The 25,119-nt window shown below is 39.3% G+C and overlaps 1 protein-coding gene across 5 annotated transcripts in view; it reads left to right on the top strand.

The window, feature by feature from the left end:
* The first annotated feature begins 2,570 nt into the window (after window positions 1–2,570).
* MAPK8 (mitogen-activated protein kinase 8) overlaps window positions 2,571–25,119 on the top strand; it is a 108,419-nt gene continuing 85,870 nt past the window's right edge. Inside the window, exons 1-2 of one of the 5 annotated variants that reach the window (XM_074382145.1) lie at window positions 2,571–2,733; window positions 4,006–4,199. The gene's annotated coding sequence lies outside the window, so the exon portion shown is untranslated. Of the gene's footprint in view, window positions 2,734–3,115; window positions 4,200–25,119 lie in introns of those variants that run through there. The other 4 variants (XM_039478293.2, XM_074382146.1, XM_003929976.4 and 1 more) reach the window with 4 other exon arrangements.

Here is a 25,119-nt window from a genome sequence, read left to right as displayed (position 1 = left end):
CTTCACTGTCTGACTCATCCATATTCACCTCCTTTATTTTCTCACCTCCCATTCATTTCCCAGCCCACTCTCATTTCTGGTTCTATTACTCCAGGATTCCAAGCCTCCTCTTATCTTTAATATTATTGATCAGTACTTTCTTCCTGAACACCTCTCTCCCAATTATCCTTCTATCTTCCTGGCAGCTCATCACAGACTCATCTCCTCCTTTGTGGCCCTTTAATGCTGAAGTTCCCCAAGACTGGATGCAGGCCCTCTCTTCTCACTCACTGCCCTCTCTTCCTCAGGCCTAGGCTGACCCATCCATCCCAAGGCTTCAAGGCATCACTCACTGTCAATGATTCGTCTCTTATCTAGCTGAGCCTCAGCTCTGTATATCTAACCACCAATTTAACATCAGTTTTGGGCATCTCAAAAGCCTTCAAACAGCCAAACAACCTGCTCTCACAATATTTTCATGCCAGTCTGGTCCTTTTCCAAGATTCCCGTCTTGATGAACCAGCATTAATATCCATCCTTGGCCACAAGCCAGAAACCTTTGAGTTTTCCTTGATGGCTCCCTCACCTTCATTGCCCCACCTAACCCATCACTTGAAGAATGTGCAAGTTCTGTCCCTTGAACATCCTAAATAATTCTCAGCTCTTTCCATGTCTATCAACTATTTCCATGACCATTTTCCTAGATCAAGCCTCTACTTCTTATGATCTAGACTACGCTTACATCCACCTGGCCTTTTTCCAATAAGAAATATTTTCAAGAAGCTATCCTAACCATGCCATACCCTTTGCTGAATATGTCAGGGGCTTCCCATTGCACTTAGGATAAAAAGGTTTTCAACATGGCCAATATGGCTGTCCTATATTTGAACCCTTTACCAATCTTTCTGACTTCATCTTATAGCTCCTTCTTCCTTGCTTTTCCAGCAGAGCTAGGCTTTCCTGAATTTCTCCAGTTTATTCTGCTCAATCTCAACACAGGACCTTTGCATACAAAGTTACCTCTAAAATATTCTCTGCCTAGTCAAACCTATTCCAAGCTCAAGCGACAGTTTCTCAGGGAAATCTTTCCTGGCCTTATTAACTAGTGTATTAACTGGTTTCATAATATTATGTATCCTTAACAATTTGTATTATAACACGGTGATAATTTTGCATTTGTTTACTGCTATTACTTTGATAGCACAGTGATTAAATCTGTTGTAAACTCTATTGTATTGCTTGGCACTGAATGGGCATGCAATAAATAATTATTGCAGGAATAAAGGAAGGAAGGAAATTAAGAAGGTTGAAAAGGAGGGAAAGAGAAACCGGGAGGAGAATTAATGAATAATCACCTGTATGTTCCTTTTCAGAATCACCAGAAACAGGCCAGCCCAACATATATATATATATATATATATATATATATATATATACACATAATATTTATTATAAAGATAAACCTTATAAATATATTTATAATATATAAATATGTAAATATTTATATATTTATTATTATATATTATTATATATGTAAATATTTATATATGTAAAATTTATATATGTAAATATTTATATATTTATTATTAAAGTAACTTACTTGTTTCCGATCGTGAACATAACTATTCCTCTCGGAAAACATGAGAAAGTACCCAAAGTGTGACAGAGAACCAAGTCACCCTTTATTCCATAGTCCAATGATGAACCACTTTTAACATAATTTGGTGTATTTCTTTCCAGGTTTTTTCTATGCGTATATATAGTATCTAAGTGGGATCATTCTATATATAAGACCTGTTTCTTGCTTCTTTCTTTTAATGATATATTGTGAACATTTTTCTATGTTGTTAAGAATTCCTTGAACACATGGCGTTTAAATTGCTAAAATGTATTCTACCGAATGGATGTAGGTAATTTCCACCCGTTGTTGGCTATTTGAAGGGCTCGTCAATTTATCCCTTCTGTAACATTTACACGCTTTGTAGGGCCTCAGAGGTAAGCCAGGTAATTCGAGGAATCTGGGAAGAAGTGGATTCGCAAGGAATCTCGGAGGACGTGGATTTGGGAAAACAGGAGGCAGCTTTTCTCGGGCAGGTGAAGAGAACACTTATCTCTCTGTGGGTTGCTGGGACCCGGACAGGTGTCCTCAGAATGGAACTACTGTCGGTCAAGGTAAACAGCTCTTCATCGCTCCGGTATGTACGGAGTGGAAGAGTGCCTGTTCGCCGGGCAGATTTGGCCTAAGCGCACCTGCCCTTCAACCCTGTGCCGGCGAGGCCCGAAGGCTTAAGCTAGGACCTGGCTACCGCTGCCAGCCAGATGCGGTCCCCTGGGGCCACGCGCCGCCACGTGCCGCCACAGGGCCCCGCCCCTGTCGCTCCTGGCCACGCCCCTCGTCACCGCCCTCGGAGGCTCTCCCGGCGGCTCCGCCTCCAGGCGACCTCCGCAAGTCCTCTCGGCCCACTGGAGTAGCCCCGCCCTAGGGCGGCGCCCCGCCCCTGCAATCCGGGCCCCGGGGCTGCCCCGCCCCGCAGGCAGCTCGGGAAGCGCGGGGGCGGTGCCCTGCGCGATGACGTAGGGCGGGCGTGCGCGGTGACGGCCCGCGTCTCTGTTACTCAGCGGAGCGGCTGAGGCCGGACGACGCGGCTCGGAACGCGGAGCCGTGAGCGGCGGTGGGTAGCGGTCGCTGCGACCGCCCGGACGGACCCTGTCTCCGCTGGCGGGCTTCCCTGTCGCCGTTCGCTGCGCTGCCGGGTGAGTGCGGCGGGTGCCGCAGGGCCGGGGCGGCCGGCGGCCCCGCCGTGTTTATGTTATTGTGCCGTAGCCGCCGCAGCCTTTTCAGCCGTGACTCCCTCCCGAGAGTGGGGGCGAGAGCGCGCGGCGGGCGGGGGCGGTGCGGGAACAATAGCGGCGCGGAGGCGGGGGCCGGACGAGGGGGCGTGGGGCTGCGGGACCTAGGCGCGCTCCGCCGGCCGCCTGTCCGCCCGCCCGCCGCCGTGAGCCCCGCCCGCCTGTCCTCTCGCGTCCTCCTCGCGCGGGTCCTGCCTCCGAGTCGAGAGGAGAAAATGGAGCGGGGGGTGGGTGGCAAGTTCTGAAACACTTCGGCGAGGGTCGGACGGAGGCGTCTCCGCGGCCCGCCGCTCCCTGGCTGCCTCCCGGGCGGCGAGGAGCCGGGGAGAGCGCTCCTGCCGGCGGGTCCCCAAGCCTGCCCCGCGCCCATGGGGACCGTATTTTGCTTCTTGGTGGTTTCTTTGTGCTAACGTTCTGGGCGAACGCAGGCAGCAGCGCTGAAAAGGGCCGGGGTGGCCTCCAGCTCTGGGCTGCGAGGCAGAGCCCAGCCGGTGGTTCGGGCGGGAGGTGTCCACCCAGCTCGGCCCGAGCTTTAGTGGTCAGCGCGCATTTCTCTTGGGGGTCACTCGGTGGTGACCTTTTGACTTTTTCACCCCACCCTCCCATCTCTTTGTCTTACATTTGTGTTCCCAATTCAGAGATGGTAGAACGAAGTCCATTTTAAAGTACCCTGATGAACACTTTTCATTTTTATTCCTGAAAGTTCCCCTCCTGGTCTTTATTGCGAATTTAATAACATGTTGACTACATGACATTGTCTAGTGATTACTGTTTTTACCTCTGAAATTCAGTGATTTTTCCAGTAGAATTCTGGTCCGTCAGTCCATTGTGTTTTGAGATAAGCATCCAGCGAGTACCTCCTTGGCAATTAGAACATCTGTTTTTTTTTTCATTCATTCATTCATTCAGCAACTGTTTAGTAGCGTACCCAGATGAAGAGGTTTGGTTTGAAGGTAAAGATAAGTATCCTTTCATGGAAGAGGATGCTTTGAAGTATAATAGATGGACCTTTAAATGAGACAATTATGTAAGTCATGTCTGTTAAGGAAGGTATAGTTATATTCTGGGTCATTTTTTAAGCAGTATATCTGGAAGTACAAGTGTAATATTAGGAAGTAGAATTAGATTTGGTCTAAACATACAACAGCTTTTATTTCTAAACTTTATTTTTTCCAGTCTTGCAGCCTTACAGTCATTTGTAATGGTTACCTCAGATTCCCCTGCTGTGGTTAACGTTAAACCTAGGAGGTCAGATGCTCTAAGTGAACATGTTTAGTGCTGTGCCTGACAAAAGCAAGCAGTCAAAATGGGACTTCCTTGAGGGCAGGCCTGTCTTGCATCTGTTTCTCCACCACCTAGCCTGGAATATAGTAAGTGTTGAATAAAAGTCCGATTGATGAAAAGCTCTTTGTAATTGATAATATTTTAAATCAAACCTTAAAAAAATGGTCTCCATAAAGTTTTGGAAGCTTCATGCTACTGTCACTTCAAATGGCTGAATGATCAGTTCATGTATATTATCTGTTACGGTGACATGGGCTTGTAGGTCATTAATTTTCCTAAAATAAAATCTTGTCTAAATGTTTTTTATATGATTAATAAACTAAAGCAGGTGTGGGGTGTGTGTGTGTATGTACTAGTTTATGTATGTCTGTGTGTGTATGTACGTAATCTACACACAGGCACACATAAACTCATATTTCAGTAGGGGTCTAAAATGATTGCAGTTATTTTGTGAATATTATTTGAAAGGTTTTTGGTGACACTTTTATTTTGTGGAAAAGTGAGGGCAAAAGAAACCACATAAATGTTTTATTAGAAATATTTAATTTCTAATATTTTAGAAATGTTTACTCGAAATGTTTGATTTTAAGTTCTAACTTGTATTAACATGAGACTAAAACTCAAAATAATTGATTTATCAAAGTTAAAGGTATTTTTCACTCACGACTTAATACAGTTTAGCATTTGTTTTGGATTTGAAAGAAAACAAAATGAACTAATTAATGAGCTTATTATTTGATGTAAAGTAGAAATGAAGCAATAAGAAAATGATACGTTTTAAAGATAAGGGATGAAAATCCTTGAGATACCAAATTTTCATTGGTTTACCTAAAGTATGTCACAGTCTAGTGGGGGTTACTGACAGTCCCTTGGCAGTAGCTCACAGTAAGGCTATGTAAAGAACCAGAGTTAGGTTATTTTGTTTTCCAAATTATTGGTTTTCAAAAATAGCTCGATTGCAATTTAATTGACATATAAAATTCACCCTTTAGAGTATATGTATTTCATTGGTCTTCAGTATATTCACAAAGTTGTGCGTTGATCACTACCACTCATTCCAGCACATCACGCAAAGAAGAGGCACTATACCCATTAGCAGTCACTCAGAATTCCACTTCAAATTATGCTTTAAAGTAAGAAATATAGCATTGATTCTGTTAGTAAATATATTCCTTTAATAGGTATGAAAAGGGCTCCTTTTAAGTGTCCTGGAAACTATTTCCTTCATAATCCTTTAGATCCTGGGGTAAATGCCATTTGGAAAGGAAATTAGTGCAAGAGTAAATTGTACACAAATTAATGTGGTTAGAATCTTAACTGCTTGCTCCATGCCTAATATTATGGAAGTGACCTTGTGAGGATGAGGTGTTCAGTGAAACACCTTGAAGTAATTTGTTGTTAAATGACTAGTTCCCAACTATCCTAGTGCTAAGAGGTTCTTGAGTAGGAGCCTGCTACTTGTTGGTCCACTTTGCCAGTGGGTTGAATTTTGACGTATTTGAGTCATCTACATGGTTGAGATGCTTTGTTGCCCGTGTAGACATACAAAATATAATGTCTTGACATTAAGATTCCATCTCTCTAGAGGTCTTTGGTCAAGTCAATGGTATGGGTAGTAGCCTTTCTGATTCATGTAATCCAAGGAAGTCATTATAACCATGTAGCTTTGTATATGAATCATTTGCCTGTGTCAGTGAACTGTGATGCTGATTGTCTTAATCATGAGCTCTTTATCTGAACATTTAGAAGCTTTGCATTCTTACTCTAATGCAAGTTAAGTTGAACTTTGATTTCAGAAATGAGTTGACTAAAAGGTAACAGGAATATTGCAATAAGAGTTGCTCTGTCATTCAGGTCAGTAGGTGGAACTAAAGCAATCCAGGAATCAGGAATCCAGGTTCATTTCTCAGTTCTGCCATCTGGACTTTGTTATCAACAAGTTATGGAGCTTTAGGCAAATACTTTAGTTTTTTTGGCCTTAAAACTATAAACTGAGACTGTCAGAACTATTTTTTTTAATAGAAGCGTTATTCATCAGGTAGGTGGTTCTTCAGAAAACATACTAGGACAAGAAGGGCAATAATCAGAAGCCCAATTAAGAACAGTAATCAAAGTTAGAATTTTGTAATTTTCAGAAGCAAAAAAAAAAATTGTTTAGTTAATTTTTTTCCTCTAATATTCAGAGTTAGAAAACAAATGGAAGGCATCACCATACGCTAGAGATTCTTGGAAAGGTAGATTTTTGTTTATTCCACAACATCATGCCTTCTCATGAGACCCTATGCTCACAGAAACTTTGTAGAAGAACTAAAATGAAGATACCATGATCCTCAGGAAAATTATAATCAAAGATGAGACTTAAGGCATCTCTAAACAGTGAATTTATGCTCTTTTAAAAGGTATATGTGATTGGAAGGCCAACACAGGTAGATCACCAGGTCAGGAGTTCAAGACCAGCCTGGCAAGATGATGAAACCCCGTCTCTACTAAAAATGCAAAAATTAGCTGAAGTGTGGTGGCAGGCACCTGTAATCCCAGCTACTTGGGAGGCTGAGGCAGAAAATTACTTGAATCCACGAGAGGTGGAGGTTGCAGTGAGCTGAGATTGAGCCATGGTACTCCAGCCTGGGGACAGAGTGAGACTCCCGTCTCCAAAAAAAAAAAAAAAAAGTCCTATGAAAGGGCTCCTGCCAAACAAAAGCCCACCTTACATCTCTGTGCAGGCCAACTTTCACTCAAATCCAGTTTTTAAAAGAGAGAGAGAGAGAGAGAGGGAGCGAGAGAGCGAGAGCGCACACGTGCATGCATGTGTAGAGAGAGGACACACCTTTTTGAAAAACTTAGTAGCTTCCATTCTTTTTCAAGGAGGTGGGTTATATCACACATAGATACCTGTGTTTGCTGTTACCCTTTATTATATTTCCGATTTAGTCAAAATCTGCCATTCTTTAGAAAGTTAAGGAACCCAAACCTTACAGTGATTGCTAGCGTGGGTTTTAAGGTCAGCCCTGGGTTCTGCTCCAACCTAACTAATTGAGTTAAAGGCTAGTTCAGGTTATATAACGTATTTGGACCTACTTTATTGTTTGTGAAATGAGAATAATAATAGCACATAACCTCGTAGGGCTGTGAGGTTTCAATAAGGTACGGCATGTAAAGTGCCTGGCACTGGTGTGGTGCCTGGATTGGTAGATATAAGTATTCAGGTAGATTTTGCTATTGTTATCACTTATTTTTAACTTTGAGCAAATGTAAAATGCCAAGTAAACTTCAAATCAGTTTAATGCACGGTGTCCATTCGAATTCTCCAGAATATGCCATTTGTTTCACTCTGCATCTCTGGGGGGTTTATTTAAAATTTGATCATCTCATGTAATCTGAATTGACTGAGATGATTTATTTAGACCAGTAATCCTCTCTGTCTTAAAATTTGAAAATGTTCCAAAAGCAAATATTGAAGGGAACATATTTGCCATTTTCATGATGTTTTGTCTTTTCCCACAGCAGAAAATTGCCTAAGCTTTCCTAGGTTTATTATAGACATCTAAAGGAATAAGAATTTAGGAGCTGGGAATAGCTTTATCATGTGACACATCTGAAGAAAATGTAATGCTGTCACGTATTTTAAATGTAGTGTTATTGGGGTCTTTGATTTTGCGAAGATTGCAAATTTGTTGAAGACCTGGTCACTACAACAATTCATTGAGGCCTGGAGGCCTCTTAAAAAATGAGGGAGATTATTTATTAGTACCACCTAGAAATATTTTCTTTTCAGTGTTTTCTGTGTTTTTCTAAGTTTTCTGTGTAGCGTTTCTGTGATTATAATGGTAGATTAAATTTCTTGCTCCTTCTTGAGAGCAGCAACTATGAGATGACACTGGTTTGACTTGGGCAGTATTTGCTGAGCATTGCACTATACCAATGCAGGTATTCAATGATGTGGGAGCCAAAGGAAAGAGAAGTTAGTCTCTATCCTTGGTACTGAGTATAACTTGACAGAAGATAAGGATTAACATAAGCACATCTATGTCCTAACAGAAGGTAGCAAATATTGTTAGTCATTTTATTGGGAATTTCTTTTGTCATTGGGGCATTTGGGTCTTCCAAACCTTGTATCATCTCTTGCCCTGCTTTTATACTCACTCGATAAACCTCAGAAAGCAAGGTATCTTCTTTTCTGATTCCTGGCCTAAGTTGAGAGTGTGGTTCAGATTAGTCAAAATCCGAATCATAAGAAAAGGCAAACCTTATAAATTCATTTTGGAATATAACAGGTTGTCAAATTAATTATATGAAAAACATGAAAAACCAACAGTAGAAAATATGCTACTCAGGTACTGACCAGAGTTCTCAAGCTCCTCTGTACTGAAGCTCTTTTGATGTAAGGCTAGATCTATACTAGAAATAATTTTAAAGTCTTTCTCCAGTGTTGAAAAGTATAGGCTTCACTGCTTTTTGGTGCTGAGAGACTGAAGCCTGCCGCCCACCATATTTCTGGGGACACTAGAAAGGAAAAACAGCCACACATAAGCACTTACTTTGCTTGACAAGAAACATCAAAAACATTGATAAGATGCTATTTCCTAAAAGCCATTAATTGGGTTGAAAGTCACCATTTTCTGACTTGTTCCAGAAAGGATGGCTCTCTGCCTTTTAGCTGCCATTGGGTTTACCAGATGTAAGATAAAGAAAAGCTGCTGCTGTATGAATGTCCCTGTGACTTGAGAAAGGGTCACGTCACTTTTCAGTTAAACAAAAACCAAAGCATCTAGTTTTTTCTGTTACTACTGAGAATTTAAAAGTCTTAATGTTTTACTTTGTTTACATCTCATTTATATTTTGACTAAGTAGGAATGAATTCACTTTGATTCAAAATTCGAAAGATTTAAAAAGATAAAGAATCTCCTTTTTTTACTCTGTGTAGCCACCTAGTTCCTCTACCTGGAAACTGTTAAATTTCCTGTGAATCCTTCCAAAGATAGTTTATATGTGTGTAAGTATAAAATCCTTTGTTCAAAATCCTTGGTCCAGATGTATTTTAGAATTAAGGTTTCTGTTTCTGGAATTGTATTAAGTGTATCTAACATAATATGGTAGTGCATCTACCATATTATCCAAAATCCCTAGTAAGAAGTGGTAGCCTCATAATTAAACACATTAATATTTCTGTACAGAAATAGGCCAGGCGTGATGGCTCACACCTGTAATCCCAGCACTTTGGGGAACTGAGGCAGGTGGTTCAGTTGAGGTCAGGAGTTCCAGACCAGCATGGCCAACATAGTGAAACCCCATGTCTACTAAAAATACGAAAACCAGCTGGACATGGTAGCAGGTGCCTGTAATCTCAGGTGCTCAGGAGGCTGAGGCAGGAGAATCGCTTGAACATGGGAGGCAGAGGTTGCAGTGAGCTGAGATCATGCCACTATACTCCATCCTGGGTGACAGAGGTGAGAGTGTGTCTCAAAACATGCAAACAAAAACAAATAATCAAAGATATTAATATTTTTGTAAAAGCATAAATAATACAAGTGGGGTAACTAAAGATTATAAAGTCTTATGCTACATCTTGTCAGGTTTTGCCACCAACTATGTTTGTACGAAACTTATTTTAAAAACGTGTTTTTCATGGCTTTATGGATTTTTTGCCAATGAAGGTGTCATACATATATACAGTACTATATAGCCTCTGTTCTGCTCCCTCCCTTTTTATTTAATCTAAGTTGTTGCATGCAATATATAGCACCCTTTTGCTTTTTTTGTTTTTTGTTTGTTTGTTTTTTGAGACGGAGCCTCACTCTTGGCGCTCAGACTGGAGTGCAGTGGCGCGATCTCGGCTCACTGCAACCTCTGCCTCCCAGGTTCAAGTGATTCTCCTGCCTCAGCCTCCTGAGTAGCTGGGATTACAGGTATGCGCCACCATGCCTGGCTAATTTTTGTATTTTTAGTAGAGACAGGGTTTCACCATGTTGGCCAGGCTGGTCTCCAACTCCTGATCTCAGGTGATCTGCCCGCCTCGGCCTCCCAAAGTGCTGGGATTACAGTACCACACCTAGCCTGCTTTTTTGTTTTAACTTAATATAGCTGGGAGATTATTTTATAACAGTCATATCAGTATGTAAATAGCATGCTTTTTTTTAGCATCTTTGAGGTATTCCATTTGTCTTAGTCTGTTTGGGCTGCTATATCAAAATACCATAGATTGAGTGGTTTAAACAACAGAAATTTATTTCTCACAGTTCTGGAGGTTGGGAAGTTCAAGATTAGGCCACTTAGTCAATTTGGTTGCCTGGTGAGAGCCTTCTTCCTGGCTTTATATGTGGCTGGTTTCTGGATTTATTCTCACATGGCGCGGAAGAGCTCTGGTCTTTTCTTCTTCCTATGATGGGAGCTCCATCCTCATGACCTAATGTAATTGTTACCTCCTAATGGTCTCCCCTCCAAATACTATCAAATTGGCAGGTAGGGCTTCAACATATGAATTTGGAGGGACATAGCCCATAACATCATTTTACTTGTGTACCATTTATTTAACTCCTTTTAAATGTATATTTAGGTAGTTTTCAGACTTTGGCTGTCAAAAGCCATGGTGCAGTGGATTACCTTGTACATACGTCATGTTGCACTTTAAACGTATAGGATAAATTTCCAGAGGTGGAATTCCTAGGCCAGAGTATGTGCGTTTGTGATTTTATGTATTGCTGAAGTGCAGCCTGTAGAGGTTGTCCAACTTCCTTCCATTCCAGCAGCACTGTGTAAGGATGCCTACTTCTTATTACCCTTAAACATCTTTCATCTTTTAAGGGCTGTTTGTATTTTCTTTATTTTGAACTGTCCTTTTCTTTGTATATTTTTCTGTTGCTTTGTTGCTCGTTTCCCTGTATTTGTAGGATTAATTTTACAAATTGGCTCCATGCTATTTTTTGCTAATGTTTTTCCCCAATTTGTTGTTTTCCTGTCTATGGTAGGATATCATGTATGGTTCCAACTTTATCTTCTCCACCAGATGACCATCCAGTTGCCCCAACACCATTTATTAAATAATTCATATGTGTCTTACTAATTTAAAATGCCACCTTTACCATTTACAAGATTTCCACGTATATTTGGTACCATTGGTTTGATTGACCCACCTTCCCGTTTGGGAACCAAGCCATCCTGTTTTTATTACTGTAGTTTATGCTGTGTTTTCTGTTAGGGCTATTTCCCTTTTATTTCTCCGCCTTTTCAGAAGCTTTTTTCTGGCTTCTATCTTGTTTATTTTATATGAACTTCTAGAAACAACCCATCTAGCTAGTCTGTACTCCTCCTCTGCCAGTCTTTCTGTTGGAATCCCTGTATATTTTATTTTATTGTGGTAAAATTATGTACAGTTAGATGCACAAGCATTACAGCCCAATAAGCTTGCCAGTGTGTACACTTGTGCAGCCCCAGATCAAAATACTGAACACTTCCATCACCCAGAAGCTTTTCTTGAGTCTTTTCAAGTTACTTTTTTCCCCAGTAATTGACTTCTATTACATGGATTCAGTTTACTGTTAGGATTTCTTTGTATTTATAAAATAATTGATAGCTTTATGATGTTGTATCTTTATATCCAAGAATAGGAAAAACTCAACCTTTTCATTTGTTGAAGTCTCATTTTGGGTTCCTGATAGCATTTTTAAACATTTAAATATATATATATTTGCCATTTTGTATATTTAACTTATTCTCTTTTTTGTTTTTGTTTTTGCTTTTTCCCCTGCTGGAAATGACATCTTTTTTCCCATTTTATCTTTTATCTGGTTATATGTAAGAAAGCTTTTTATTTTGTGTATTAGCATTTTACGTATTATATAATAAGCCCCTTTTATTATTTCTAATAGTTTTGTAGTTGAATTTTTTATTTTTCCAATATGTCATGCCAGCTTTTTTTGTTTCCATTAATTTTTACCTCCTCTCTCCCCCAAGTTTTTATGTCCCTATATTTTTTCTTATGCATTCATAGTGGTGATTTTAGAAGATTATAGTTTTCCTCCATTATATGTAAAACAAGAGCCAAAATATCTGTTTGTTGAGTATTTAAAGGTTGTGAATAATAAGGAAATTACGGAGGGATTATGGGAATACTTAATGTAAAGTTTACTTTTTAAATGTAATTTGAAATGAACTGTGGTTTTCAAAATGTTAACTAGATAAGTCAGGAATCACTTGTGAGCTAATGTAAGATAAGCAGTTAACTGTCTTGTCTCTCATTTGATAATATAGTTGTGCACCACATGACGAGGTTTCAGTCAGTGATAGACCACATATGTGAGAGTGGTCCCATAAAATTATACCATATTTTTACTGTATTTTTTCTATGATTGGATACACAAATACTTCCCATTGTGTTGCAGTTGCCTGCAATATTCAGTACAGTAACATGCTGTACAGGTTTGTAGCCTAGGGTCAATAGGCTGTACCATATTATAGACTATGTTGGTGTAAGTACATTCCATGATGTTTGCACAGTGATGAAATGGCCTAAGGATGTATTTCTCAAAAGATATCCTGTCCTTAAGCAAGGTATGACTATACATATAGGCTGCTTTCTATGTGCTTAGCACCCAGAGGCAACTCCCAGAAATATAATTTGAATGGTGTCAGCATACTGTCAAGGCAAAGGTCAAGATATGTGGAAGTATGAAGTGAATGAGTGTGAATGTAGACAGGAGGATCTTAAGCTTGGAAAAATGCAAAAATCAGCAAGTCAGGAAAGCACAGGAGTGAGAGGGTGCAGAGTGAGTTTGATTTGGCAGTTGGGTTTGAGGCAGGTCACTCATCCTTATAAAATTATATGGTAGTTAATTGAAGATGCTTAGCTGAACTTCAGTAGGTCTCTTTGCTCAATGGAGTAACTACATAGTTCATTTTCTGTCTCTTCTTCCCTTCCCCTGCTCCCACCAAAAAGCCGAGTCAGTTTGCTACCTAAGGACCCATATATTGTTAAGTAAGCTAGAAACAGAAAGTTAGAACTTAGGGAAAACAAGAATCCAGACTATCCTAATGATACAAGAGCTAATACCTTGGTCTCTGTCATATACCAGGCATTGTTCTTGTGCTTTATGTACGTTAAATTGTTTAAACATGACACAACTCTACAAGGTGGGCACGGCATGTCCATTTTATACATGAGGAAACAGGCACAGAGAGATTATATGGAAAGTTGTTGGTGATTTGTTGGACAGTTTTATTAAAATGGGAAGAAAGAAGCCAAGTTGAAGATGGTTAAATGAAGAATGACTTTTTTTTTTTTTTTTAAAGATAGAGTCTCCCTCTGTTGCCCAAGCCGGAGTGCAGTAGTGTGATCATAGCTCACTGCAGCCTTAAACTCCTGAGCTCAAGTGGATCTTCCTTTCTCAGCCTCCTGAGTAGTTGGAACTACAGGCACATACCACCATGCCTGACTAATTTTTAAATTTTTCGTAAAGATAAGGTCTCACTGTGTTGCTCAGGCTGGTCTCAAACTCCTGGCCTCCTATGATCTTCCCACATTGGCCTCCCAAAGTGCTGGGATTATAGGTGTGAGCGACCACACCCAGCCCCTGAATGAAACACTTTGAAAAAGAGTGAGAAATGAGCAACTGCTGACACAGTGGATGAAGACAACTCTTTTAAGATTAGCTCTGAAGTGAACAAAGAAATGGGTTGGTAGATAAAGGAAATTGTGTGGCTTAGAGAGTGAAAATGACATTGCTATATGTAGGAAAGGGGATGCAGAGCACAGGTAGAGAATTTGCCCTCATTAGAGGAGAGATCTTTTCCATCAAACGGGAGGAAATGCAGAAAAGTTGTGTGCCCTTGTGAGGAGGTTTGGTGGTTGGAAGATGAAGGCTTATTCTCTTGGCTTTCATCTTCTCTTGTGGTTTCTGTTTGCTCGATGAAGTATGAAATTCATACAGGCAGAAAGGGATTGGAGTGTGGGGAGTTTGAAGCAGTTTGCTAAGAAGTATTGATTGTTCATTTAAGGTTTAAAATCTTGAATTTAAAGTGATACTAGTTAGCCTGGTTTTGTGATTCTACCCTCCGCCCCCACCATTATTTAACTAGTTAGTTACAGACACAGATAAGGCAGGTAGTTGGATTTACTCAGGGTGAGATTTTGCCAGGTGTGTTAGAGTTCTCCAGAGAAACAGAACCACCAATTGGAGTTTTAGATAGACTGAGATTTTAAGGGATTTATTTTTGTGAAGGCTGCCAAGTCTGAAATCTGTAGAGCAAGCAGGAAATTCTTGGTCAGGAGTTAATACCGCAGTTGTGAGGCAGAATTTTGTTTCTTCAGGGAAACTTGTTTTTGCTGTTAAAGCCTGATCAAGTGATTGGGTGAGGCCTACCCATAGTATCAAGGATAAGCTTTTGTACTTAAACTTACTTGACTGTTTGTAGATATTAATCACATCTACAAAATACCTTCACAACAACTACATTAGTGTTTGAATAACTGGGTACTACAGCCTAGCCAAATTGACACATAAAACTAACCATCACACTAGATCAGTACAAAAGAAGGAAAAGAAGACAAGGAAACATTTATTGTGGATGGTAGTTGAGTGTGTAACTGGCCACAGGATTTGAGTAAGTTAATTTGAAAGATTGCCATGGTCAGAGTGGGATACCTGAAAGAGAGATTTCACAGGTTATGATAATTACTGACATTAGTAATGCTCAGGACAACCTTGGATGTGGGCTGCTGAGATTGAATTGAGAGACAAGTCATGAACGTGAGGAGGCCAATGAGTTAGAGTCTGAGGTATTAAAAAAGGGTCAGTCTGCATGAATGGTGAAATCAGCAAATAGTGAGGGGAGTAAGGGCATATAAACCAGTTGCTAATGTCCTCAGTGAATAAGGAAGAATTGGAGGGAGGATAGATGACAGTAAGAATAAGAAAGGATAAAGGTAATATAATAGGCTAAGGTTGCTTGTCACAAATTGGAAATTTCAGGAGGCCAAGTAAAGGAATTAGGAGTTTGACTCAATGAAGGAATTTGACTCGAAGAATTGAGTCAAATGGAGGATGTACATAGTAGTATGGCAGTGAGAATTTAGGGAATCATAGCTAACCAGGGAGAGCTGGACTTTTTCTGGTGACCGTAAGCAGGGATGTGAGGTATGAGGGAATTAGTCCTGATACAGAAGATGGTGGGTATCAGTTCTAGTGTTGTAGGACTCTGTGGCAGTGCTTTCAAATTGTTAGTCATGACCCATTAGTAGTTTATAGAATGAATTTAGGAGATCAAAACTTCTGTTACGTTTTTAAAAGAAATCAGATAGAAAATATCATAGTCTGTCATGTGTAATAAGGGGCTAAGAATTTTTTAATGGTTTTATTGAAATATAAATCACATACCATTACAGTTATCCATTTGAAATATATAGCTCAAAGATTTTTAGTGTATTCCCAGAATAAATAGAGCCATCATCACAACCTAACTTTGGAACATGTTTGTCACCCCAGAAAGTAACCTCATGCTCACTAGCAGTCACTCCCGATTTCTCCTACTCTCCCTGGCTCCACGCAACTGCTTACCTGTTTTCCTCTCTATAGATTTGCTTAGTCTGTCTCTCTTTTTCTGTTTTTTGAGATGAAGGCTTGCTCTGTCGCCCAGGCTGGAGTACGGTGGTGTGATCCTGGCACACTACAACTTCCACCTCCTAGGTTTAAGCAGTTCTCCTGCCTCAGCCTCCCAAGTAGGTGTGATTACAGGCACCTGCCACCAGACCTGGCTAACTTTTTTGTATTTTTAGTAGAGACAGAGTTTCACCATGTTGGCTAGGCTGGTCTTGAACTCCTGACCTCAGGTGATCTGCCCGCCTCGGCGTCCGAAAGTGCTGGGCTTACAGGTATGAGCCGTTGTGCCCAGTGCATTCCGAATATCTCACATAAGTGGAATCATAGTGTGTGATCTTTCGCGACTGGCTTATTTCACTTAGCATGATGTTTTTAGGGTTCATCTATCAGTATTTCATTTGTTTTTTTCTTTTTCTTTGTTTCTTGGTTTTTTTTTTTTTTTTTTTTTTTTTTTTTTTTTTTGGATCAGGTCTTGCTCTGTCACCCCAGGCTAGAGTGCAATGCCATGATTGTGGCTCACTGTAGCTTCAAACGCCTGGGCTCAAGCAGTCCTCCCGCCTCAGCCTCCTAAGTAGCTGGGACCACAGGCATGTGCCACCACACCTGGTTAATTTTAAAGTTTTTGTAGAGACAAGCTCTCCCTATGTTGCCCAGGCTGATCTTAAACTCCTGGGCTCAAGCAATCCTCCCACTTCAAGCTCCCAAAGTGCTGTTGAGATTACAAGCATGAACCACAGGGCCTGACCTTCATTTCTTTTTATGGTCAAATATTATTTGGTTGTATGATATGCCACATTTTATTTATCTACTCTTCGGTTGGTCAGCATTTGGATTGTTTCACCTTTTTGGCTATAGTAAGTAATATAGTCATGAACATTCGTATACAAGTTGTTTTTGTGTTGTATGTTTTCATTTCTCTTGGGTAAATACCCAAGAGTGGAATTACTGAGTTATATGGGTAACTCTCTGTTTATTATTTTGAAGAACTACCAAACTGTTTTTCAAAATGGCCGTACCATTTTACATTTCCACCAGCAAGGTGTGAAGGTTCCAATTTCTCCACATCCTATTCAAGCTTGTTATTGTCTGTTTTGAAAATAGCCATCCTAATGAGTGTGAGTCATACCTCATTATGGTTTTCAATTGCATTTCCCTGATAGCTAAGGACACTCAACATCGTTTCATGTGCTTTTTGGCCACTTTTATATCTTCTGGAGAAATATTCCAGATTCTTTGCCTATTTTAAAAGTTGAGTTACCTTTTTATTATTATGTTGTAAGAGTTCTGTTTCTTTTTTTAAAAAAACAAGAGATGAGATTCTTGCTCTGTCACCCGTCCTGGGGTGCAGTGGTGTGACCTTGACTCACTGAAGCCTCAAACTCTTACACTCAAGTGATTCTCCCTCCCCAGCCTCGCAAGTAGCTAGTGCTACAGGTGTGAATAGTCACAACCTGCTAATATTTAAAATTTTTTGTAGAGACAGGATCTCACTATGCTTCCCAGGTACTCCAACTCCTGGGCTCAAGTGATCCTCCCACCTTGGCCTCCCAAAGTGCTGGGATTACAAATGGCAGCCTCCTCGCCTGGCCAAAGAGTTATTTTTATGTTATAGATAGAAGTTGCTTAACAGATGTATGATTTACAAATATTTTCTCCTGTTTTGGAGGTTGTCTTTTTACTTTCTTGATGGCATCATTTGTAGCACAAAAGGTTTTAATTTCAATGAAATCCAATGTATTTCTTTTTTCTTGTGCTTTTGGAATCTTTTATAAGAAACCATTGCTTAACTCAAGGTCATGAAGACAACTTCTACATTTTCTTCTGAGTTTTATAGTTTTAACTCTTACATTTAGGCCTCTGATCCATTTTGAGTTAATTTTATTGTGTATGGCATGAGGAAGGCATATGAGGTCATTCTTTTGCATATAGACTTGCAGTTGTCACAGCTCTATTTGTTGAAAATACTATTCTTTCTTATCAAATTGTCTTGAGCATTCTTGGAAAAAAAAAGGGGCGGGGGGGCGGATTTATTTCTGAACTCTCAATTCTGTTCCATTGATGTCTATTCTTATGCCAGCCAGTGTGTTGATTACTGTAGTTCAGAATTTTTTGAAAATTGTGTTTCATATACTTGTGTGAGTATACTTATAAGTAGATACAGAGGTGTGTATGTGTAATGGATTATGGTGTAAAATGTTGGAAAACCTATGGTGTTTCCCTGTTAGAGTTCACTCTCTTGTGGCAACTTAGTGGGGTACATTCCGTCTCAGGGAATATACAGAGAAGGCAGGTTAGAGGGTCTGTGAGTGTATGAATTCCTTTTAGTTTGGATGACTGAGTTTTCTTACTTTGGTAGATAAAGTTTCCAAGTGCATGTGGACTGAAGGGCAGTAAGGAGTGCATAGAACAGCTGTGGGAATTTCTAAAGATTATGAAGTATTTGAAATTTTGAAGTTAGGAGGGTTTTGTACTGCACCAGTGTTTCATGACTCTCAATTAAAAAAAAATTCTCTGAATATATTAAGCGTGTCTGTGTTATAACTTAAGACATTATATATGAAAATTGTAGAGATAATTTAAGGTTTGGGAATGATGCTATCTGCTTCTAGAGAGGATTTTTGTTGACTTTTGACAGGAGGCAAGCTAGTTGCATTAGCAATCCTAGATAATCTTAATCCAGTCAGAGATTATGATGTTTCAAAACTGGGTTCCAGAGTCTGCAAAGGCTGGTCTACTTCATGTTTTATTTACTCATAGGATATGACCCCTTGGAGTCCTAGCATAAAGCCAGGGATGTTATCAGCCCCACATGTCCCCACCCCCACACTATCTTGGGCCCATAACTCCAATATCTAATCCTCTCTAGTCATGTAAATCTGTTGCAAGTTCAAGCTCAGCTTCTCAGCCACCTCTCTGGAATTGGCATATCCCTTTGGGGGAAAAATGGCCTGGATCTCAGGCTTCCTTATGAGCATGTCCTTACACTCCCAGATCTTGGTCTTCATACTTTTTCACTACCTTGGCACTCTGATGCCCTGAGGCAGGTTTTTTGGTTTTGATTTAAAAATTTTTTTTTCTGGGGGCTTGGGCAGGTGTCCAGTTTTTCTAGTTGCTCCCAATAAGAGAATTGGTCTGAATTACCTAGTTTACCACTTTAAGGAAAGTGATTTGCTAGCTTCGTCAAGATTTATGTCATAAGATTCTGTATTTTAAATTGTAGTATATGTGGTTGCAGTTTTTCCTGAGGGTAAGATTTTGGGTACCAGTTTCTACAAATAATAGGAATTATTAGAAAAGGGAAAAATAGGCTTAGGAATAGAAATGGGAGGGAAAAGTGGCAGAGAAAACGAGATATTTTTGCAAAGTTTGGGAAAGATAAAGATATATAGGGTAACATTTTCATGTCTATTAGGAGTGTAAAAGAGCAGTCATGAAAGGAGCTGACATATTTGTTGGCATGATATTGTCATAATTAAAAGGCTGTAGAATCTAGGTACTATGGGGGTGGTCTTGAGAAGTATCTACTTATTCATGTTGAATAAAATTTTAAAATTTCACAGAGAAACTGTAGGATAGTGAGTCATTAGTTGAAGGAGTCAGCTTTGCGGTTGTGTCTTACAGCAGTTTAAATATGCTGTACAGTCACTAGTATGTAAGGGATTGCAGAAGGAATTTAATTTCATAGAACCCAGTATTATGAGATAAACAAAATGATACTGATTTTGATTGACCATGCCATCCTCATATATGTATGTAAATAAATGTAAGGTCTTAGTGGGTTTTTATGTTTTTGATCCTCTAAGCTATCCCCATACTTCTTGAGTTTCAAAATTACAAAATTTTCCTCAATCTTAATCATTATAATTAAGGAAAAATGGTGTATCTTTAATAGCTCCTCCTTCTCTTGAGAAAATGATAGATACTGGGTGTATTTCAGACAGTTTTATCGGCAGAGTTTTGGTTGGTATTTTTTGAACTTTTTGAGGACAGGGATTGTTTAGTAAAATGATTCCGTCTCTTTTTTGGCTCCATCTTCCTCATGTTCATGCAGTATATGTGTCACGGGAACCTGGTTTAAGATCAGTATGTTTCTTTGTTACACCGGTCCATAGAATCTGCTATTACTGTGTTTTGGTTCTTCACAACTGATCATTTTGGCCATCCTCCTCCCCCACCTTTTAAAGTGACTTTATTCTCCCACACCACTCCCAACTGAAGAATGTTCAGACATACAAATTGAAAGAATATTACAGTGAACACCTGTATACTTCATTTGGATGTTGTAGTTGTTAGCTTTTTTGTCATATTTGTTTATGTCTCTCCTAAAAGTAAACACATTCTCTGACATATGTCATACTTAAACCCTTAATGTCTAGTTCATACTCAAGTTTTACTGTTTATTTCCCCAAAAGATCAGTTTGTGCTGTGATTTCTCTCCTAGTTTCCATAGCTCTTGTGAACGTGTTTTTGTGCATGGATAGTGTTCAAATTAATGTTGCTGTTAGGGGACGATTGCCAGAGTGTCCTCTTCCACCATCTTGTTCTGTCCCTCTCCTCCAAAAAGGTTAACTTGTAAGTGGTTTTCTCAAACCAATACTCGATCAGAGTTTATGAACTAAATTTGATTGTTGTTGCTTTAGTCACTTTTAACATACAACCGTTGTCCCCTTTTCTGTTTGTTTTTTTTTTTTTTTAGAGACCAGGCCATTTGTCATATAGAATGTTTTCTGTATTCTGGATTTGTCTGATGGTTTCCTTGTAACATTTGACTTGTATTTCTATACCCACTGTGTTTGCTAAAAAGTAGAAGATTGAATCTAAAGGCTGTATTATATTTAGTTTTTTTTGGCTTAGTTACTCCTGTGTACATCATATTGATATAATGTATGAACCATAGGCACCATTTGGTTTGTCTAAAGTGTGATTATTAAGGTGGTATTCACCAGATCTGCCCATTATAAAGATGGATTTCTGCTTGACAATTAATAGTTGATCAGTTAGATGACATTTTGGTTCCCTGTGAATATCCTTTAGTTAGCTCTGTACCTTTGACATACTTCCATCAGTGTGGGTGTTTTTTGAGTACTTCCTTTCTGGCACTGCAGCATGCTCCCAGCTCATCTTACATGTTTTCTACCCTAGTCCTGGGATTAGCCATTTCTCTAAGGAGCACTGTTTCCTTTCATTAGAAAATGGTATTAGTAACAAAGATCTAGGTGTGCTTGTTGCTACTGGGATGTTTCTTTTAGGTACTCTAAGCAGATAGAGCAAAGAAATATATTTGTATATTAGAAATATCTGCATATCTGTGTGTCTAGATAGAGACACATATAAGGATTTAATATTCTATGTCAATATATGTATATAAATATTTGTAACCATCTATATGTAAGCTAAACATGAATTCTTAATGTCTTCAACTTGGATCTATTACCATATGGATCATTCTTAGTCCTCCCCTTACTGACCAGTAAATTTCCTGCAGTAGTGGGAAACCCGCCTTCCAGCACACACCACCTGTTTACTTAGTTGTTCACTTCTATCATAGATCTTATAGCAGTATCAGAATTAATAACTCACACCCAGTGGAAACAACTGTATCAACTAGGAGGGTTTTTCTTTTTTTGTTTTGGATAATTTTTTGGAAATTTCTAAGTAGACAGTCATGTCATTTGCAAACCAAAACAGTTTTATTTCTTGCCTCCCACCCCCAATCTGTATGCCTTTTCTTTCCTTTTATTGTTATTGCAGTTTTCTTGTTCTTAGGGGGAAAGTATCTAGTTTTTCACCATTATGCATTATGTTCACTGTAGAGGGTTTTTTGAGGGGAGTAGAGTAGATTTTTTTTTAAAAAGTCAAATTGAGGAAATTTGAGGAAATTCTTCTCCATTCCCAGTTTTCTGATAGTTTTCATCATGAGTGGTATTAGATTTTGTCAGATGCTTCGTCTGTATCCATTGATGACCATTTGATTTGTCTTCATTAGCCTGTTGATATGGTGGGTTATACATTAGTAGATTTTAGAACCAGCCTTGCATACCTGGGATAAATCTCACCTGGTTATGGTGAGTAATTTCTTTTCTGCATTAGTGGATTCAATTTACTAATATTTTATTGATGATTTTTGTTATCTGTGTTCATGAAAGATACTGGTCTGTAGCTTTCTGTTGTTACAATGTATATATATAATTTTATTAGAATAACGCTGCTCTTCTAAAATAAGTCAGGAAATGTTCCTTCTGGTTTTATTTTCTGGAAGAGATTTTAGAGAATTGGTATCAGTTTTTTCTTAAATATTTGAAAGAGTTCACCAGTAAAACTGCTTGGGCCTGATGTTTTCTGTTTTAAAAGGTTAATAACTATTGATTTAGTTTTTTAAATAGATACAGATCTATTCAGATTATTGATTCAGTTTCTTTAATAGTTACAAGTTTGTTCAGGCTTTCTGTTTCTATTTGTAAGAAGTTGGTAGATTGTGTCTTTCACAGAATTGGCTCATTTCATCTTACTAAATTTCTGTTGAGTACAGAGTTGCTCATAGTGTTCTTTTATCATACTTTTAATGTACTTGGGATAAGTAATGATGACCCCTCTTCCATTTGTTACATTAGTAATTTGTGTCTTCTCTCTTTTTTCTCCTTCCTTCCCCCTTCAGTTCCCTTTGTCTTCCCTCCCCTTCCCTCCCCTCCTGTTCCCTCCCCTCCCCTCCTCTCCCCTCCTCTCCCCTTCCCTCCCCTCCTGTTCCCTCCCCTCCCCTCCCCTCCCCTCCTCTCCCCTCCTCTTCCCTCCCCTCCTGTTCCCTCCCCTCCCCTCCTCTCCCCTCCTCTCCCCTTCCCTCCCCTCCTGTTCCCTCCCCTCCCCTCCTCTCCCCTCCTCTCCCCTTCTCTCCCCTCCTGTTCCCTCCCCTCCCCTCCTCTGTGTCTTCTCTCTTTTTTTTCCTTCCTTCCCCCTCCCCTCTTCCCTTTCTTCTTTCCTTCCCTCTTTCCTTCTTCCTGTCTGTCTGTCTCTCTGTCTCTCTGTCTCTCTCTGTGGCCAGGCTGGAATGCAATGGTATGATCTTGGCTCACTGCAGCCTCCGCCTCCTGAGCTCACCCAATTCTTCTGCTTCATGGTTAGTCTGGCTAGAGGTTTAACAGTTTTATTTATATTTTCAATGAACCAGCTTTTTTTTTTTCTATTTTACTGTTTTTAATATCATTGATTTCTACTGTAATTCTTTTTTTTTTTTTCTTCTGCTCACTTTAGATGTTACTCTTTTTGATAATCAGTTGTACCAGATTTGGCCAGTGGGAGTCTCTTGAGGTGGCTCCTGTGTCCATTTTGATCTGAACTGGTTGATTGTTGAATGTTTCCTTGGTTTCTGGCAGAATAAGATGTCTTTCAACCTGTGCTTACTTTGCCTTAACCTGGGACACTCCATTTAAGGAAGTTGGTTTCAGTCTTAATTTTATGTGATTGCTCATTTCTTTCATCTAAATTTTCAACAGTTTTGCCACATTGAGATCAGCATGTTTACCTTTCTTTGGTAGTCAGCAAGAGCAACTGAGGTGTCCTGTTAATGCTACTATTTAATGTGTCTTAAAACTTGTCTTAAAAAACATTTTCCTATTCAATTTATATAGGCAAAAACACTTTAATTCCATCCAACCAAACTCTTCTATGGCGTCTCTGAAAGTAATTTATACTTTACCAGTTTGTACTTTTGCTGAGGGACAGCACACCTTTTTAAGGGATGCCACATCTTTTTAAGAAGTTCAGAAGTTGAGGGCGCAGTATTCTGAATTATCTAGTTTGTTTTTTTGGCATCTCTGCTGTTTATTTATTTATTTATTGACAGGGTCTCGCTCTGTCACCAGGCTAGAGTGTAATGGCACAATCTCGGTTCATTGCAACCTTCTGGTTCTCAGGTTCAAGCAGTTTCTCCTGTCTCAGCCTCCTGAGTAGCTGGGACTACAGGGATGTGCCACCATGCCCAGCTAATTTTTGTATTTTTAGTAGAAACGGGGTTTCACTTTGCTGGCCAGGGTGGTCTCTATCTCTTGACCTCGTGATCTTCCCACCTCGGCCTCCCAAAGTGCTGGGATGTGAGCCACCAAGTGTTTGGACTTTAGCTTCAGGGTTTTTCTTTTACTTTAACAAATATTATGTGCCAGTACTTTACAAATAGTAGCTAATTTAATTATTTTAACTTTGCTAGTAGATAAGGTTATTCTCCTTTCTTCCTCATACATGGGAAAACTCAAGCAAAATGAAGTTGCACAGCTGATACATGAATGGCAGGGCCAGAGTCTGAATTTAGACAGTCTGCTCCAGACTTCAAACTCCCAGCCACTGCTTTGTGCTGCCCCTCTTTCCTCTGCCAGTTAAGTAGAAAAAGTTGTTTGTGATTCTGCATCTTGTTCTCCCCTTCTCTTGTTAATTATAGTATAATGGGTGTCACTCTTACTACCATAAGCCTTAGTGTGGCATTGTGAGCACCAGTTGATTAAGCAATCACGTTTTGAGATCCCTAATTGGAAGAATTCAGAGCATTGTATTACTTTGAGTTAGCTGGCCCTTTGCCACAGTTCTGTTTGGCCAGGAGACAACATTATCATGAATAGTGATAATGTGTAAAAAGATGAGGCCTCCTTTTTTTAAAAAAAAGTATATTAAATTCATTTAGAGTATGAATTTTAAAATATTATAGTCTGTGATGATATAAGATCAAAGAAGAATAAGTGAAAACACTTCATAAGGCACAGAGTGCTAGGCGTGTGTTAACTATTTTATTGGTGTACATAGTTATTTCTAGAACTATAGAGGTAGGATCATTATTTTATGGAAATAACATATGTTACTGGAAATCCTAGATTCTTAGATCAGAATTCTAAATTCTGGTTCTTTGATGTGTTAACATAGGGTCCATTTCATCTTATTTCCTAGTTTATTTTTTTCCTTGCTCTGCTTCTTCGTAGTTATAATTAACTAAGACCTCTGGTTCCCCAAGGTCAGGGCATACTCTTTTTGAAAATAGTATTAACCTAGTGCTAATGAGAGGAAGAGAGCATCAGGAAGTATTTTAAATTTTTAAAAAACTAATGGCAAATATAAAATATTGGGGAAAAAAGTAAAGATTAAAACTACCTATAATCCAGCTAGTAATATTTTGATGTATTTATTTTTATGTATTTTTTACACATGTGAGAGATACCTATTTACATGGGTACACACCTCTGTGTATAATTTATAAGGATCCAAAAATCATAGTAGCTTTCATTAATTGAGGACTAGATAACTGCTTTTTTTTTTTTTTTTTTTTTTTTTATTAAAGTCTAAGGAAATATATTTTGTTTAAAGAAATGTATTGGCCCGGCGTGGTGGCTCACGCCTATAATCCCAGCACTTTGGGAGGCCGAGGCGGGTGGATCACAAG

The sequence above is a fragment of the Saimiri boliviensis genome, chromosome 12, assembly GCF_048565385.1.
Source record: "Saimiri boliviensis isolate mSaiBol1 chromosome 12, mSaiBol1.pri, whole genome shotgun sequence".
Classification (NCBI taxonomy): domain Eukaryota; kingdom Metazoa; phylum Chordata; class Mammalia; order Primates; family Cebidae; genus Saimiri; species Saimiri boliviensis.
The sequence above is the reverse complement of the archived record's forward strand: the minus strand, read 5'-3'. Positions and strand labels throughout refer to the sequence as shown.